General features: G+C 36.8%; 1 pseudogene; it reads left to right on the forward strand.

Moving 5' to 3' along the window:
- The first annotated feature begins 1,248 nt into the window (after positions 1-1,248).
- LOC139885622 (pentatricopeptide repeat-containing protein At1g56690, mitochondrial-like) lies at positions 1,249-3,986 on the forward strand (annotated as a pseudogene).
- The last annotated feature ends 5,389 nt before the right edge of the window (positions 3,987-9,375 follow it).

Below are 9,375 nucleotides of genomic sequence, written 5' to 3' on the forward strand. Positions count from 1 at the left end.
GCAACACTAAAGACAAGTGGACGTGGAAGAGGAACGATAAAGGGAGTTTTAAGACAAGCATCATGTCGGCAGAGCTAGATGAGAACATCCTTCAAAATGCTTTTTAACATAACGGTACGGTACGTAATAGTTTAGCTCCAAAAATAGTTGAAATATTTTGCTTGGAGATCGTTGAGAAGAAGGATTCCTACACGGGTTGAGTTAGATAAAAAGGGTATTGACCTCAATTTGGTAAGATGTCCTATATGTGATGATGGTCTTGAAACGATTGATCATTCTATCATTTTTTGTAAGTTCGCTATGGAAGTGTGGGTTCGAGTTTTCAATTGGTGGGGACTTGGAAATGTATCCACCCTATCGATCGATGATGTCTTTCGAAACCACTCCCCACATGGAAACAATGCACTTTGGCAAGTAGTTAAATGAGTTAGTGGATACCTAATCAGTGACGGATCTAGGAATGGTAGTCAGTGGTGTCACTGGTTAATACCCAAAAAAATTTCTACTAGATGACTTATTTTAGTGGTGTCACACAAAAAAATTACACTGTCCACTGATGTCACTAGTTAAAAACCCCAAACATTTTCCACTACATCCCGTATTTCAGTGGTGTCCTGTGCTACCACTCACTTGTATATAGGTCCGCCCCTGTACCTAATATGGAAGAACCGTAATCATAAAGACTTTCGTAATATGATCTCACCTAGCCCAAACGTGCTCTTCGAAATTCAGTCCAAAAGTTACGAGTGAATTTCTGGACGATCCAATAAAATGAAGTTTGATTGGCAACACTGGCTCACATCTCCTAGTTCTTGCGGCTATGCTACTACAGCTCGTGATGGTGTGGGTTAATATGCGTTTCTTCCTCTGATGTTTAGAGTATAATTTTCGCGTCTCTTTTGGTCGTGCAACACTTGTATATGCTGTACAAATTAGTGATAGGAAGTATAGTTCGAGTTCTGTATGTTTTGGATGCATTCATGTGACGATGATGTACTATAAAATTTCGGTTATTAATAAAATTTTGGCCTTTCAAAAAAAAAAAAAAAAAAAAAAAAAAAATCCTGTTTTTAGTTGAGCCATACTTGACCACTTCATGCCTCCATCAACTGACACCATATATATGAATTACGGAGTATGAAGTAACTCGATTTAATTTAAAGTTAAAATATATAATTAAGTTATGATGATTTACGGTCCTTATGGAGTAACTCAATTTAACCAAACACCCTTAAACAACAAATAACCCAAATGCGTATACTGTTAATACATACAGTGCACAAGAACATACTGCTCAAACGTTTCCGTCTCAGCAAATTCTCTGATTTCAAGGTACGGTCGTCTTGGCCAAATCGAGAATGCTCGTCAAATATTTGACCGATTGCAGCAAAAAAATGTCGTTTCATGGAACTCAATCATAGCTTGTTATTTTCAAAACAACCAACCTCATGAAGCACGCTATCTGTTTGATGAAATGCCTGAACGAAGCATTGTTTCATGGAACTGTTTGATTTCTGGATATGTCAAAAATAGAATGCTAAAGGAAGCCAGAAATATGTTCGACCAAATGCCTGAAAGAAACGTTGTTTCATGGACTGCAATGATCAAAGGTTATGTAGAAGAAGGTTTGGTTTCTGAAGCTGAATCGCTTTTCTGGCAGATGCCTGAACGGAACGTTGTGTCATGGACAGTGATGTTGGGTGGCCTTATTCAAGACAAACAAATGGATAAAGCTCGTCGGCTTTTTGATGACATGCCTGTTAAAGATGTTGTTGCTTGGACTAGTATGGTTGGTGGGTATTATCAAACGGGTCGTCTGGCTGAAGCACGTGAATTGTTGGATGAAATGCCCCAAAAGAATGTCGTTTCTTGGACAACCATGATTTCTGGTTACGTCCAAAACGATCGTGTTGATGTAGCTAGAAAATTGTTTGAAGTGATGCCTAATAAAAATGAGGTTTCGTGGACCGCTATGTTGATGGGATACACGCAGTGTGGAAGGATGGAAGAGGCTATGGAGCTTTTTGATGTCATGCCTTACAAGTCTGTGGTTTCATGTAACGCAATGATACTTGGTTTGGGCCAAAGTGGGCATGTAAATAAAGCTAGGAAGATATTCGATTTAATGAAGGAGAGGGATGTTGGAACATGGAGTGCAATGATAAAGACTTACGAAAGAAAAGGGTTTGAGTTAGAGGTCCTAAGATTATTTTCGTTGATGCAGAATGAAGGTATTAGACCCAATTTCTCTTCTTTGATCAGCGTTCTTTCAGTTTGTTCTAGTCTTGCTAGTCTTGATCATGGTAGGCAAGTTCATGCCCAATTAGTCAAGGCATCGTTTGATATCGATGTGTATGTTGGTTCGGTATTGATCACAATGTATGTAAAATGTGGTGATCTGGTAAAGGCTAAGAGCGTATTTGATAGATCTCCAGATAAGGATATAGTCATGTGGAATTTCATCATTACAGGTTATGCACAATATGGTTTAGGAGAAGAAGCATTAGAAATTTTTCAAAAATTGTCATCTTTAGGCGTTAAAGCTGATGATGTTACTTTCATAGGTATTCTCTCAGCTTGTAGTTACACCGGGAAGATTAACGAGGGACTTGAAATATTCGAGTCAATGAAGTCAAAGTATCTAGTCGACCCAAAAATTGAACACTACGCTTGCATGGTTGATCTGCTTGGCCGAGGTGGTCGGTTAGATGAAGCGATGGATTTGATTAGTAATATGCCTATGGAAGCCGATGCCATTATATGGGGTTCATTAATGGGTGCTTGTAGGACCCACATGAATCTTGAGATGGCTGAAGTGGCAGCTAAGAAACTCATACAGCTCGAGCCCAAAAACTCTGGGCCTTATATCTTGTTATCAAACATATATGCGTCAAAAGGTAAATGGTCTGCAGTTGCAGGCCTTAGGAAAACAATGAGATCACAGAATGTAAGGAAATTACTCGGCTGTAGCTGGATAGTAATTGAGAAGGAAGTGCATATGTTTGGAAGTGGGGAAAGTGGGTCCCATCCTGAGCTATCTTCGATTATGGGAATGTTGGAACATGTCGGGGGGTTATTAAAAGAAGCGGGTTACTCACCGGATGGAAGTTTTGTGCTGCATGATGTAGATGACGAGGACAAAATGCATAGTTTGGGTAATCATAGTGAGAGACTGGCTGTAGGTTACGAACTTTTGAAAGTTCCAGAAAGGATGCCGATTAGGATAATGAAGAATCTTAGGGTTTGTGGAGATTGTCATTCCGTTTTCAAGTTGATATCTCAAGTTATGAGTAGGGAGATCATTTTGAGAGATGCGAATAGGTTTCATCATTTTAAGGACGGGTTATGCTCTTGCAGGGATTATTGGTGACCTATTTGATCCGGTTGACCTGTTTAAGATTATTATTAACCCATATCGACCCGTGTACAAATCACATTTTATATGCCATTGTCATTCATTGGGTTCTTGTTATATCAACAATGACATCAATCTCCCGTATGGAGATCTTCATGGCTACAAAAATTCTCTAGATTTAGTTCGTGCATCAAACTAATGAGAAAAGGGGGCTGCTTCTTAAATCTTCTCGTCAGGTTTAAATGAGAAAAGTGAACCAAAGTGTCATTCATTGGGTTCTTGAATCACATCACAGCTTGAGTCTATGTTCGAGTATTCTGTGAGGCCTGGGTGATGCTGTGCACATGATCTGAAGACAGTTTCATGGAGGGCCTCTGCTTTACATTATGAAGCTCATAGGTAAAGGACACAAATATACAATATTATATGTCACAACAATTCTTGAATGCTACTTTATTAGTATGCTTTTTGCCCAAGATCCATGTTTTTTAGCCTTTGAGATTACATGTAGATTGGATAGACCAAATGGGTCATTAATTTTACAATTCTCTATAGTTTCATATATAGAGGTTACAAGAGACATGTAGGGTAGCTAGTTAAAACATGTTATGGTAGAACGGGTCAAATTAGGTTGGGAAGCGTAAACTTTGTGTCCATCAATACACTATTGAATAAGTAAATGGATCATATTATTATTACTGAGGTTCCTATTTAACTCTTTTTAGATACAACACATCCCAAAGTCAAAATATCTCTTATACTAGCATTAGCATTAGAATAATATTTTGTTTGAAAAACCATTGGAGTAGCAGGTGAACAAATACAAATAATATGCATTTCTATCGCTTTTACTTAATTTCTAGCTTTGTTCCGTTACTGGTCAACTTTCAACAACCAAATGTTACTATTACATCTCTCGTTTCCATGTGATCCTATTATTACGAAATTGATGGGATAAGAAAATAGAGACGGTGTAACGTATACACCCTACTCGTAAGTTATACTATAGCTAAACATGTAGAAAGTAACTAAATGTGTATTACCTGCAATCCAACAAGGCTGAAAAAGGTTAAGCGATGGCGTATGTGAGTGTTTGAAACTCTTTAGGGCGCCACATGGTCTTTTGCGCACACAATAGTCCTACATCGTTGGAGTAGGTTAACTTGACTTTCCAATGCATTGACCTCAATCATTTTCCACTTCATTTATGGTCTCAGCATTGTCACGAATAATAAGTGTCCCTTCGGGTCTCAATAGCCTATCTACCTCCACAACTAAATCCGTCAAATACACTATATGTGATGAATTTTGCACACACAGAATGTGTACTTTGACTTTTGAGGTCAAATTTACTACTACTTTTCCACTGTGATACTTGATAATAAGTCACCGTAACTGAATACAATAATTTTTTGTGTTGATGTGAAAGTATCTTGTTTTTTTTACTGGGTAACGCGAAAGTAGTTTATTTGACAACAAAATCTCTAATGTGAAAGGACTAAATGATATACTCGTAACAAACTGGTAGTTATAGTCTTCTGATTTGGTTTTTAACACGTAATTTTAAATTTCCATTGTTGGTTTTCACCCTACTGTAAAAATTAAACATTTTTTCCTGTTTTGTCAACTTAAAACAAGTAAGACGTCTACATAATATAAGTCCATTGTGTTACTCCGGTATTCAAGCACATTGATCTCTTGTAGCTTATCATCTCTTTATAAGCCCTCTTACAAAACTTATCCAAACACCTATAAAGTCTCAATTTTAGTTGGGAAAGAAAATAAAAAGTTTTTATGTTCTTGAGTTTTTTCGTAGAGAGAAAGGGAAAGAAGCGGAATGAAAATTGTACTAAATTTTAAAGAGTTCAAAACTGCAACATAGGAATAAGAAGAAAATTAATAATGCCCCCTTTGATCAATAGACTGAATAAAGAAGACTAAAGAAACCCTTTGAGCAAAGTAATAAAAAGTTTGTAGTTGTGTGCTACACATATAGCGACTCGATCACTCATTCACAAGGGATACATGATGTATTGTAGAATGTAGATTATAGGCATCTCTCATAACTTGGGGGCTTCCGATAGCAGTGGATTGATATCAGACCCAACTCGCAAATTATTATGTTGTGCTAAGAGAACCCGTGATAGTATGAACACATGATTATATGAGATGGATCAGATGCAAGACGGAAATTTGTATAGATCAACCCTGTCCGTTTTGAACCATACGAAGAAAAGAAAATGTTTTGACCTTGCCCATTGTCCTCCCATTACTCTAGTAAATTTCAGAGATTACCCAAATGGTACAACAAACATATCCTGGCTTCCACAATGGATCCAACACAAGTTGAATCACAAAATATGAAACCGGTCATTCCAAATTGCTAAGTTAGAATTCACTTAGCCAATTTCAAGTAAATGCAATCTTCGCTAAAGTAAAATGTATCCTAAAGAAGGAAGATAATGACCCATCAACTTGAAATAAGCCATGGTCAGTTTTGTGTCAACCGCCAAGTGAAAACATTCTCGAAAACCCTATAACAACGATACCCAATCTCGCTATTGGTAGAGTATGAACAATGTAAGATGCAGATAGTCATACCTCTGCCCGAGAAGAATAGAGAGACTGCTTTTAGAGGACCTCTGGCCAAACATGAAAGTATGTATTATGAGGGTATAAGAGTCTAAATAAACAGGTACATAACTACATACATTTACTACTCATGCGATTATATAAAGAGTTGTGGGATAATAACTAAAATGTAGCATAAGATATAAATGATGCACGTCAAGCAAATCATGATTCCCAACATCGCTTATAAATGTTGCTCTTAAATAATGACTATTAAGTTAATCATTACAATTAGACTAATTTAGGAAAACAATATGTCCAGTTAGAAATATACAAAAATCATGAAATTATGAGCAATCCACTAATATATAGAATGTGAATTTAAAAGCCATTGTAAAAAGGAATGAACACCACCCACGGATAAGAGGACAACTTAATGGATATAAACTTTGGTATCCAAACATAGAACAACCCAGTATTCATCATAACATTACATGATTAGAATCTGAAACTGTTAAGGTAGAATATTAATCTCCAAAAAGGCAATATCTGAAAAAACAGTTACACATCATGTAATTTAGTTACTATATTTTATAACTATTTCACCCAACCAGTACTCACCTTCTAGACAGTTTTAGGAGAACTATCTTCCTCACTATCGATTAAATCATCGATACCGAATGGCCCATCATCATTACTTTCATCAAATTTCAGAACACGTTTTAATGCCCTTTGTGCTATTCCCTTAGAATCAATATCCTCTACTATTCGTAGTGGAACATCATCATCTGCAGCTTCCCTTGCTCTTGAAATCGATTGGTGTGCGATCTTTGCTGCTGTCAAAAGCAATTTTGAAGCATGTAAATCAATCCCTTTTTTATGCACAATATCTCCTTCCATTTTCAGATCACTTAACCTGAAAACCAGTCTTTTAGGATCTCTGCACGTTGCGCACACTGAAGGTGCTCCTGGTAAACTCAAGTTACTAAAGCACTTGGTGTGCGAACTAGATTGACATCGTTGGCATGTAGTTAGATCACCTTTTGGAGAAAAATCAAAACATTCGGGACAAAAGTCGTGCTTGTTGGCAAACAAGACACACGACGTGCAGATCTTGCTGCATTGGTCTCCAACCCAGACATGGTGAAGAAACTTTTGATCTTTACAGAAACAGCTGGTACAAGTAGTATCATTGAGTTCGGGAGTAAAATTTTTATCCATCTTCTAAACTCGATTTATGTCAAATGACGAAAGTTAGGAAATTGAGAGACCGATTCAGGCACAAAATATTAATGAATAACAGAGGGGCTAGGGTTTGTGTTGTGATATACGAATAGAAGAGAGGCGAGTGTACATGGGCTATAGGATCATTTTGAACGGTCAGATGGTCAGTCGAATGTAATTTACATATAAACCACCTAATATATAAGGTAACTCCACAAACGCCCAAATATATTCACTTTCTTGTTAATAACACCTCCAAAGATGGTCAAAGATCTCATTGACGTCATTACTACCCTGTAACAACCATCCAACCGCTGACCCAAAACGTCTAAATCAAGTTTAATGCTCGTAAGAGATCAAATGTTCTCCACTTACAGTATGACATATGTGCAATTAGTAAGGTGTCTAGCAAATTCAGTTTTCTTTTGGCACATATATTTGTCTACTTTCTGGCATTATATATCTTGCTTCTTTAAAACTAAAAGCGAAAAAATGTCACCTAATCAGGGTCATTAATTGATAACCGCTGTTCAATCTTTGCGTATAGATTTCCTCTACAGTCTCAAGAAGCTTAGTTCCTGCAAAAATAAGTTTTTTATGGGTGGAAGGCAATCATTATCATTGTAGAAACCAACAGGAGTGCTTAATGGTATTGTGAATAACACTAATCACCTAAAGCTTATCGCGAGCAAACCTTAGACTACATAGACATATATCAGCTAAAATATGCAACAAATGCACCTCGCTCTTAGAATTATAGTCTTACTCAGCAAATTTAAAAGTTCAAATTCTCATGAAGAGGCAGTTTACGACTTGTTTACCGTCACTGTGAAAGCAATACTAAAAAGCTTGTATGTGTAAATAATGTGATATAGCAAACCATCAATTAGCTGCTGCTGCTATATACACACATTCTGATCAAACTCAAAGGTAGCACACCTCATAAAACTGATAACTAGCTTTAGGATATATATATACATAACATCAAAAGCTTTGGATTATGAAGTATCTGTGACATCAACAGTTATATTCAAGACAGAATAAATAATTTTCCAAGATTGAGCTGTTAACTTACTGCTGAAATTAAAAATATCTATCAACTTTACTCGATAAATCATAACTAGGTAAGTTACTAAATTGTAGGAATTTTGTATTGAAATAAAATCACCTGTAAGTAAGTACACAAATATTATATTAAATTAAAAAATCGAATAACGGTACCTCTAAATGTATGTTGGTGATTTGGTGAAAATCAACGGCTACATAAGAGTTGCACATGAAATATGTCATGTCGACGATGGTACGGCAGAAGCACATGGTGGATTGAATTGGCAGTTGTGGTGATGGAGATGGTGGTGATAGATGTAAGTCTAGTTTCACCGCCATCTAATTGATAAATCGGTATTTGGTATTCATAACAGATATGTATTCATTTATTAACGTGAATACGAATATGAATATGCTAGGGTTTATCATTGCAAGCAATTGGCAAATCTATTTACAAGCCTCGGCAAAATTGGACTGTCACAGTTGTTTAATATGAACAGGAATGGAATAGGAATAGGATTGAGCCAAAAAACCAGCGATCGGCGGATATTATTTTATTTTATTTTTTATCAAAAAAACTAAAACTTTATTAACATTCTTTATCTTGGAAAGATGAAAGAAAACATAAACAACAAGAGAAAGTATGGCCCAGGCTCGAAAGCAGTAAACTATTCCAACTATCAAAATCGACCACAGCTAACTAAACCCGAACTTCGCCATGAACAAACGAAAAAAACGACATACAATCATAAGATATGAATAATAAACTAACCAAACCACGACCAATACCCTAACTAACACCGCCGATGTTATTGTTGTCGATGCCAACGCCCGCACTAGACAAAAAGGCTGATTAACTACCGACTCCGTCACCAGTGGACTCCAAACCACCATTCCTAAACTCGTAAAAAAAATCCATTTCTTTAACACACGACCCGAACCCAAGTAAGCCCACTTACACTCCCCAAACTTATGAGTGTCAATACTCAATAGAGGTTTTCTGAATCGCGACCCCCACCTCGTCATCATCACTACAATCTTGTAAACAAAACGTACTATCCGTGGCGATCTTCTTCTTAAACTTATCTTTCGACTTGACCTCGCCTCAAAAACTTTCTTCACCCCGTGTTTCCGAAATTTACTCACGTGAACATGCCAATCCTGACAAAAAATTCAAA

Source organism: Rutidosis leptorrhynchoides, chromosome 1 (assembly GCF_046630445.1).
Source record: "Rutidosis leptorrhynchoides isolate AG116_Rl617_1_P2 chromosome 1, CSIRO_AGI_Rlap_v1, whole genome shotgun sequence".
Lineage (NCBI taxonomy): Eukaryota > Viridiplantae > Streptophyta > Magnoliopsida > Asterales > Asteraceae > Rutidosis > Rutidosis leptorrhynchoides.